At 54.6% G+C, this 9,490-nt stretch overlaps 1 pseudogene; it reads right to left on the reverse strand.

Annotated features, from left to right (window-relative positions):
• Positions 1 to 4,578: 4,578 nt before the first annotated feature.
• Positions 4,579 to 4,697, reverse strand: LOC112480585 (annotated as a pseudogene).
• Between the last annotated feature and the right edge of the window lie 4,793 nt (positions 4,698 to 9,490).

The raw sequence follows: 9,490 nt of genomic DNA on the forward strand, positions 1-9,490 counted from the left end.
ACCACCCCCCTGCGCCCCCCATCCCCGCTCTCCCCATCCCAGGCTGCTCTCATGGGTCCTGGCGTTATGCCCTCTGAGCCCAGACTCCTATCCCACACCCCTGAGAACTGCCCGAAGGCCAGCTTCCAAGGCCCAGAGTCTGGGCTTAGCACCCCAGGCCTCGGCACTCGGAGGCACTGTGGTACCCACCCGACGCAGCCTACCCATGGTCTCCAGCCAAATGGGCTGAGCCAGCCGGGCCCAAGGGCCTGGCACAATGGGCTGCCCCTGCTTTGTGACCCGCTTGCTCTGTTCCCTCGGGCATCCTTCGGAGGTGTTACACCAGGGGTTTGTTGCAAAGTCAGGCACAGAAGGGGCTTAGCAAGTGGGACTCAGAAAGGACCAGCTATGAGGCTGCAGCCAGTCTCAGGGCCCCTCTGCTCAAGAGTGTTGCCCTCTCCCCTGAGCCACTGGCCTCCAGTTTCTGGCTCTTGTAGTCACACCCCCAAAGGCCCTGCACCCTGTATTTAGGCAGACATGGCAGCAGCTGCCTTCTCCCTGAACGGCCTGGACCCCCACCCCCGGGCTTCAGCCGGGGTCTCTGCTCGTTTGCGTCTGTGGGGAGTGGGGCCTCAGCACCAGCCTTGGCCCGGGCCGGACTCTGGTTCTCCCTCAGCGAGGGCCGCAGAGAGACCAGCATGAGCACCCGAGCCAGGTGCGAGTGTGCGTGCAGATGCAGGCTGCGGTGGGGCAGGGGATCCCCAGCGGAGGCGGGGCACCAGCCTGTGGTCAGGCATCGAGACTGCAGTCTCATAGGAGAGGCCCCGCTTCTGCAGGGGAGCCCTTGCAGCCACAAGGCCATGGGAGCAGCGGCTCCTGCCCTACTGGCCGGCCCCTTCCACAGATGCCCTGGTGCTTCCGGTCCTTGGCTAGGCCTGTTTTCCACCTCCTTCATCCTGTCCCCTTGGCAGGGCCAGCTGAGTACCAGGAGTTCCCAGTGGGAGGGAAGGACCCTTGGGCCTTGGCCTTTGGGACCTCTGGGGCTTCCTGATCTGATTCCATCAAGCGCCAGGTGGGCCGTCTCCCAGGTGGCTCTGATACAGCCCAGCCCTGAGGGCAGGGGCAGCTTGACCTGGCTGCTTGCCTTTAGGGGCCTGGGGGCTACAGAAGCTGCAAGGCGGGTGGAGATTGAGAGGGAGGAGGTGGGGGGTGAGGGTGGCATGCCCTTCCCACTCCCCCCTCTGACACATCCTCATCCCCCACCAGCTCCCCTCCCCCGCACCCTGGGGCTGGAGCTGCTGGAGCCTCTGGTCCCTTCCTACTCTCCTGCTCATTAGGCAATGACCAAAGGTTCTTAAGGAGCCTCTGCCCACATGCTCCTGTGTGCCAGGCACGCCAGGCCCCAGGGCCCCAGAGCTGCCAGACCCTGAGGAACAGGCATGGTCTCAGAGAGAGGGGCCGAGTGGCCTTGGGGACAGGGCTGGAGGTGGGTGGTTTAAGGAAGCCACTGCCCTTTGAAGTCTCCAGGCCTCCTGCTGGTGCCCCGCAGGAAACAGGACAAAGGCCAAAGTAACAAGAGGAAGAAGCCGCCAAGCACGCCCTTCCCGCTCATGCTGCACAGGACCTGGACTGCTGGCCACGGGGGCAGGGATGCCCACCAGGCCGGGCCCCTCAGAGCTGGCTCTGCCCCAGCGTTTGTCAGGGCGTCCGCACTTCCAGCTGGACAGCAGGTGGCAGTTACTCTGAGGCTCATGGGCCTGCCCAAAGGGCCCCTCAGACCTAGGGCTGGGGGACTTGAAGGAGACCCCAGAGGGAGGCCGTGGCCAAGGCAGGACCTAAGGCTCTGTGTCGATCCCAGAGGGCAGCCGCCTGGGTGAGAGCAAAGCCTGAGCCACAAAGGCCACTGTTGCCTGGCCCACCATAAGCAGTCCCCTCCGTTTCTCAAACCATAGAGGGGCCAGCGAGGGTCCAGCTACCAGCAGCCTCCTCTCCCAGGTGTGGCCTGAGACTAAGCCAGTGAGTGCGGGGGCACCCCCTGGCTTTGGTCGATTGACTAACAGTTGGGCCTCACCTTCCCTCAATCCTGTGCTGCTCAGCCCACAGAGTCCTTGGGCAGGTGCAGGTCCCAGCGTGGTTGTCGGTTTGATGGCACACAAGTGAGAACGGTTATGTCTTCTTATTTGCATCTGTTCAGACATCCTACTGCCTGACCTGGGGACACAGGACAATGGTCCCCAAGGGGTTCCCTCTCCCTCATGGAATTCAAAGGGACCTCCTATCTCTCACAGCTCCAGGAAATGGGAGTGTGGGAGTGGCTGGGTCCTGGCCATAGGATGGGCACAGGTCATCAGCTATTCCAGAGTCTGCCACTGACCACGCCCACCCTGTCGTGCCACTGGGCCACGTGGGTACCCCTATCCCCAGCACTGGCCCTTTTCTCTCCAGTGCACCTCGGGGCTTGAAGGTCCCGAGGGTTCTGGGGTTCTGGTGGGGTGCTAAGTGCAGGACCCCTTGCCCCCACCCTGTAGCCGGGAGGGTGACCCAGCTGATGCGGTCATGGAATCTGCAGGGGAAAGACTTCGTGGCGTGACCCCGTGTCCAGTCCTGCTCGATCAGTTAGCTCTGGGTCAGAGCAGAGGTCGCTTCCTGGAGACCCCTTGGAAACTATCAGCAACCCCTCCCAGGCCCCAGGCAGGTAGGTAAGGTGTCTGCCCTTAATCAGGGCAGGTGACACCAGTATCTTGTCCATCCTTCCCTGTCCTGTAGGACCCTAGGACAACTGCCGTGGGGTGCAGAGGGTGCCCGTGTCCACATTGTTGCCCAAGATGCCCCTGGTGTGTAAGTCCCCTTAATAAACGCAGTGTAACAGTGGGGCTGGCACCGTCGTCCTCGTGAAATTTTACCTAACGGGGCCCATCTCCTGCCCACGGCGGTTGAACTGGGGAGCAGTACCCCCAAAGAGCAAATCCGAATCCACCATGAGCTGTCTTGGGTGTGTCAGCCATGCTGAGGGCTATACGAACTGCAGACCTCAGGGAGCACATGGGGAAGGAAGGCACCCCGAGGCCCGCAGAGGGAGACAGGGGAGGCAGAGCCTTGACGGCAGCCGGGCATGAAGCTAGGGCTTCAGGTTACGTGGGCCCGCGTCCTTCTGGTTTGAGCAGAGGCAAGCTGGGCTGTCACAGCTGGAGTGGCGAAACTCCTCCAACGTCCTTGAAGCATTTAGGACAGCAGACCTTGAAGGCTCTGCTCCGCCTTTCCTGGGGGGCGGTCTATCCTCTTGGCAACTCCTCTCTCGGCCCCTCTTCCCCCCAATCCTCCACAGGGCTTCTGGCCTGCTCCCCACCCGCAAAGGGAGAGTTCCCTGAGCATCTTGGCCCTCTCGGAAGGACAGTCCAGCCACCCCCGTGGGGAGGCCTGAGCACCTCCCGGGCCAGGCCCAGGAGTGCGCCAGGAGCACAGTATGAGCGTTGCGATCTGCCCAAAGACAAGCTGCAAACCGACCTCCACATCCCTCTCCTTTGGCGAGAACAGCAGGAACCTAAGCTAACAAAAACAGACTGATCCCTTTGAGAAATCATCCAGCTGGACGTGCCTTCCCTTCCGGGAGGGCTGTGGCTGAAAGACGTGGGGCGCCAACGCTAAACGCAAGTCCCCGCCAAGGCAGCCTTAGATCAGACGTCCAAGAACGCGAGATGAGGACAGTTTTCCTGCCGGACCTCCTCCCCGAAGGTGACCCCCCTTCTGCCTCTGAGCCGCTTCAAACGCGGTGGTGGCCTTTCCTGCCCGGAGCGTTTGCGCGGGAGCCTCGTGTGGCCGCAAGTTCTCATTTTGAGGAACTGCAGAACCGTTTACCATGCTGGCTGCACAGTCCCTCCCGTGCCGGCCCCAGCTCCTCGCGGGAGGATCTCCGGGTCTAGGGTTCCCCCCCACCCCCGAGGTCTGCTCTCCCACCTCGCGAAGAGAAGGGTGCCAGGACCGGCCGGGTTGTCCCACGTGCCGAGCCGTAAGGAGCAGCCAGTCCGGAGAGCCTTCTGCCTCCCCGGGTCCCATCTGCCCGGTAAACCGCTGTGAACGTCCCAGGCCCCACCGGAAGTACCCCGGGCTTTGTCACAGTCCGCGCGGAGTTCTCGCCGCCCCGTCTGCTGGCGCTTTCCGGGCAGGTCTTGGGCCGCGGGCCTGTGTGCTTGACCCGCCCAAACGTCAGGTGTTATTTCAACATTAGCCCCGCGGGTTCTGACTTCCCGGATTCCAATCTAGCACCTTCTAAGGCCAGGGTTTCCAGCCCCAGGCCGCACATCGGACTCAACACGTGAAGTTTTACAGAAAGAAGATGTCGTGGCTCTGCTCCAGACTGAATAAATCGCTTCATTACTATTTTTGCTACATTCTTGAATTTGATGTATGTTATGTCAAGATTATTATATGTTAAATACCGTCGTTTTTTCCAATATAAATTTCCATAATTTTTAACGAGCATAAAAAGTATTCGTCTATATTTGTAAATCAGATGTAATATTCACTGCTTTCTCTGAAAACAGGTTTAATTGTGGCCCTTATAGAGATTTTGTCTACGTTTTGTTTGTTTGTTTTTTTAAATGCCTACAGCACCTGGTATACCAAGGTGGTCTCCCATCCAAGTACTAACCAGGCCCGCCCCTGCTTAGCTTCGGAGATCAGACAAGATTGGGCACATTCAGGGTGGCATGGCCATATCGTCTATGTTTTTTAAAATTGGTTTTATTGCCTTTGTGTGTCACAGAAACAACCAATTTTCTTTGTCAGTTGCATTATTATTTGGAACCCTCAGTAGACCTCTTACATTTGAAAATGTTGGTTAAGAAATGAACCACTGCACTGAGTTTCTGTCATCTGTTTAGCTTGAGGCTCTGCAGTCGGCCCCTGCAGGTGGGAGACCATGTCCTCAACGAAGGACACTCTCCGAGCCCCTAGACAAGGACAGAACTGGGTGCTTCCGACCGTCGACCCTCCAGAGATGGACTCTGGACGCAGCCTGTGTTGCTGTCGCTCAGACGCCTTTCGGCTGCCTCTGGGGCTGAGCTGGCTTTCCCAGCCTCCAGGGACCGCTCAGCCCCGACTGGCAGCCCAGGAGTTGATAATGAGACGGCGTGAGCAGGTGACGGAGAGGTTGTGGAGTCGCTTGCCTGAATACCGTCAATGCTGTTTCATGTTGTTTCCTGGGTACATAAGGAGGCCCTTCCTGTTTCTCCTCAAGCTACCTGGGCTAAAATGTATGACAGAGACCCTAACCTGGACATACTGGGCAGGGCTGTGGGTGCAGTCTTCCTGGGGCTCCACAGGAGGGGGGTGGTACATGCGTACTGTGTCTGCACAGATTGCGTTGCAAGTCTTTCTTTTCCCCTGAATTCATCGTTTTTGGTGCCGGAATACCTAGTCAATTCCATTTTACCGTCGACATCTGTAACCCATATCAATTTATTAGACTGTTAACTGAAAGGCAACCTTTTTAGATGATAGCTGATTCTCACCGACTCACTCCAGCCCGCTACTCAGACTCTTACTGAGACCGCCGACTTTTCACAGCAATATAAACATTCCTGCAGGTTCGATGGAGTCTGTCTTCCTTTTTGCCAAGATATACTCGGGAATGAGTGATGCGCCCCAGGCCTGCAGATTGCCACCGCCAGGGGTGCTTAGTACTCAGGCACCATCAGACACTGTGGAACTGGGGCTGACTTTATGAAGCCAATGCCTACAAAACCCTCATAGGGTTTTGAAGATTCTGGACCTTACAGGTGATCAGGAAGGTCACTTCCTAGCAGGCCTAGGAACGTAGAAATTCGCTCAAATTATAGGAATTGTGTTTCCAGCTTTGGGATAACAAATAACAGAGGTTTTGGAAAGTGTAATCTGACGTTTCTCATGAAAACTTCCAGAAAGGTAAACCTACAGTGACCTATATGATATGTGAGCACTGCGACAGTACAAATAACCCAGCCACGCTGGCGGAGATCAGCCTTGTTTTATGGCCCAGAGTGATCTTTGTTTGAGATCTTTGCTTTAATCAAAAGGGTTGGGGAGACAGTGATGAAAATTTAAACTTCGGAGTAAACAAAATATATTACTGGTACTTCTAATGGGAAAACCGCACATTGTTTAGCACCCACCCACCCTCCGGGTTATCTGATTCTGATTCTGGCAGGTCTCTGCCTCTCACCCTGTTTGAGCTATTTTACAGCTCTGGAAATTGCAGATAACAAACAGCAATGCAAACACTTTTTTTTTATAGACATGCAAATCAATTTGGTCAAGTGGAGATTAAATTGTTTCTTCCTGTGGAATAATCAAATCTCCATCTGTTTTAAATTCATTTGAGCATTCCTTCACTCCCTATAAATTCGAGGTTTTGAACTTATAACCACTCTCCTGGTTCTCTCATTAGTCAATGACTTAAATAACCGTTTGACACACTGTACTAGTTTCCCAGGGCTGCTGGAAGAAATTACTGCAAACTCTGGGTGTGGCATACAATGACAGACATTTATTCTACCACAGTGCTAGAGGCCAGAGTCCGAAATCAACGTGTTGGCAGGGCTGGTTCCTTCTGGAGGTTTGGAGGGAGCCTCTTTCCCAGGCCCCTCTCCAGTCCTCGGCGTTTCGTGGCTTGTGGCTGCATGGCTCCCCTCTGCGCCTCTGTCTTCACACAGACTTTCCCTCTGTGCGTGTCAGACCTCTTTCTCCTTCTCTTACGAGGACGCCAGTCATTGGACTTCGGGCCCTCCAGGATGATCTCATCTAAAGAACCTTAATCTAATCATAGCTGTAACAACCCTCTTTCCAAATAAAGTCACATCACAGCTTCCTAAGCTTAGAACTGAGACATCTTTTTGGGGGGACATCGTTAAATGGTAGTACACATGTTTATCTTATATCTGTGTGACAGTCACACTTCTTCACACACACTTCCTCTTTTTTTCTTTAACAGCAGTTTCGAAGACTCACAGAGGCTGAGAGATTCGGAAGATGGGTTTGGGAGTGGGGAACCGGCAGGGATGGAGTGGACGGTTGCCACGTCCTCTTTCTACACTACTGCGTGACAAGGTCCTGAGAAGGGGACAGAAGCTTCCAGGAATGTGTCGTCAAGAACGAGGACGTTGCATGTGTTTAGGGATAGTTGGTTTCTTAGGAACGATCCTATTAATAGGGGGAATTTGGGTAGCACAAATTCTAGTAAGTGTAAACGCTGTACAAGTGGATTTCCTCAAAATTGGCTCTGAGGAAAACATAGTAAATTCCCCGCGTATGGAATCAGCTCCAGTCACCCTGACATGTCCAGAATGCGTAAACCCTTTATTTGAACAATTATTAAGAGAAATTCCTTTTGACTCGCCTCTTAAAGATGTTATGAATAAATTATAACGAGCTGAATTATTAGAACCAGTTTATACTCCTGTTCTCGCGCAGTTAGTAGAAAAATTAGTAAAGGATAAGAAATTTACTCATAAGCCTGCGCCTACTATGGAAGGGCCTCCTTTTGTGGCCTACTGGATAAGTGGAAAACTCTGGTATCCACCTAGCGGGGCTAATAGTATGAAAAGATTACCTGATCCTCCTCTGCCTTATACAGGACCTTATAATGAAGATAGCATACGTATGGTGAATAAAGATGTAATTCATGTGCCTTATAGTAGTTTAAGTTTTATAGAAAGGCTGGCTAGGTCACGACCTCCTTGGTGCTTAAAAAACAAAGGAACAGAAACTTAGCTTATGAAAGCAGCTTTGTAAAACTGATTTTTATAAATATTCTTCAACTTTAGATAATAGCATAAATAAAGTAGCAATTAAAAGATTTCTTCAGGCAGAAAGAAGAACAATGTCTGCCCACAAGCCAATATTTGCTGTTATGAATACCTCTATCTATCACCTTTACTTAAGTCAAACTGTATCTTACGTAATAGATGTAGGAATTAAAAGTTTAGATTGTTCCATCAGGTAATCCTGTTCTAATGATTGAGAAAAGAATGTACTAGTTAATCATGAATATTAATAATAATATACACTATAAGATTTTCTGCTTCGCTTAACCACAGAAATTTAATTCCCTGCTATCTTAACCACAAAGTATAATCAAATGCCAAAATGGAAAGTATAAAAGTTGTACTCAAATCACAATAAAACGGAACAGTGTCACACCGCCTCTGAGTTGTGTAGTCGACTGTCCCCACGCCGACGCCTTGCCCACCTTCGGGGCCCCCTGGATCCTGTCGTGGCTGGACCGTGACAGACGGTGTCTGGGGTTCAAATGGAATGGGAGTGGGTCACTTGCGGGAGGTTTTCTTGATGATTTTGGGACCCAGCAGTCCCAGTCTGGGGGAACTAACTCCACACAGCATCACCAGGGGTGGGGTACGCCCCATTCGGCCCAGGGGCCTGTGCCCTGCCGGCAGAGGGAAGCCCAGGAGCCCAGGCCAGTTTTAGCATTCCGTGATGTGGATACAGGACAGAGTTCGTTCCTTTGTTTGGGGGTGGGAAACTGCTGTGCCTCGAGTGGACAGGAAAGCCCTCCTCCCACTCCACATTCGTAGCCCCCGGGGCAACTGGCCACCCAGGCTTCCAGCACTGTGCACATGTCACCTGGCACAGTGCACAGCTTATCCTGCCACTCTTGGGCCTTGCTGTTGTCACTTCTCCGATGCCCCAGAGGCATGTCTGTGTGGGCCTACGCTACTTTCTGACCTGTTTCATAAACATTATGGGGTTAGGTGGGGGGCCCAGCATGTGCAACTGCGCACATTCCAGAAAGCCTGGCCCTGGGGGGAGCTTAAGGGCTTGGCCTGGACACTAGGGGTGCAGTGCTGAAGATAGAGGCCAGGTTCCTGTCCTTCTGGCAAGGCGGGCAAAAAACCATTGGGGACAGTTGTTTACATTCAGCCAGGCCTTGGAGCACCCCCCGGGGTCGGCTCCACTAGAGTCGATGGGAGCCGAGGTGATTCTGAGCGTGTGGAGCAGAAGAAGCATCAGAAACAGGTAGTTGAGGGGCATTGTGGGTGGTGACCCTGTCTTTGCAGAAGTTCTCTGGCCAGGGTGAGCGGGAAGTAGGCGAGGGACTGGAGGGCGTTGGAGAGGAGCGGACGGCAGGTGTGCGGGGAGCGGCTGGCAGGGTGCGCGAGGAAGCTTTCCCCGTGCGCCTGGCCTCTGTGCTCACGGCTCCCTGAGTGGTTACAGACCCGCCGCCTTCCAGGCCGCCCGGCGCACAGCAGGTGCTCATCTGTATCACTGGAAGCTCCTGTGGAGCGAGTGAGTCGACGTCTCCGAGCCTCACCTTCCGTCTGGGTGGGAGACGGCCTCCTGGAGCGACAGGGGGGACGGACCGGTGACGGGTGGCGTGTCTGCCCAAGCGGCTCCAGCAGCCCTCAGACCTGAAGCTAGGCCGCGGAGGACCGCCAGGGGGCGCTGCGCCGCCACCGCCTGCCCGGGGCGTGGCTCCAGTCCCCGCCCACCGCCTCCGGGGCGGGACGCGCGTGCGCAC

The sequence above is a fragment of the Pteropus alecto genome, unplaced genomic scaffold (genome assembly GCF_000325575.1).
Source record: "Pteropus alecto unplaced genomic scaffold, ASM32557v1 scaffold105, whole genome shotgun sequence".
NCBI classification, from domain to species: Eukaryota; Metazoa; Chordata; class Mammalia; order Chiroptera; family Pteropodidae; genus Pteropus; species Pteropus alecto.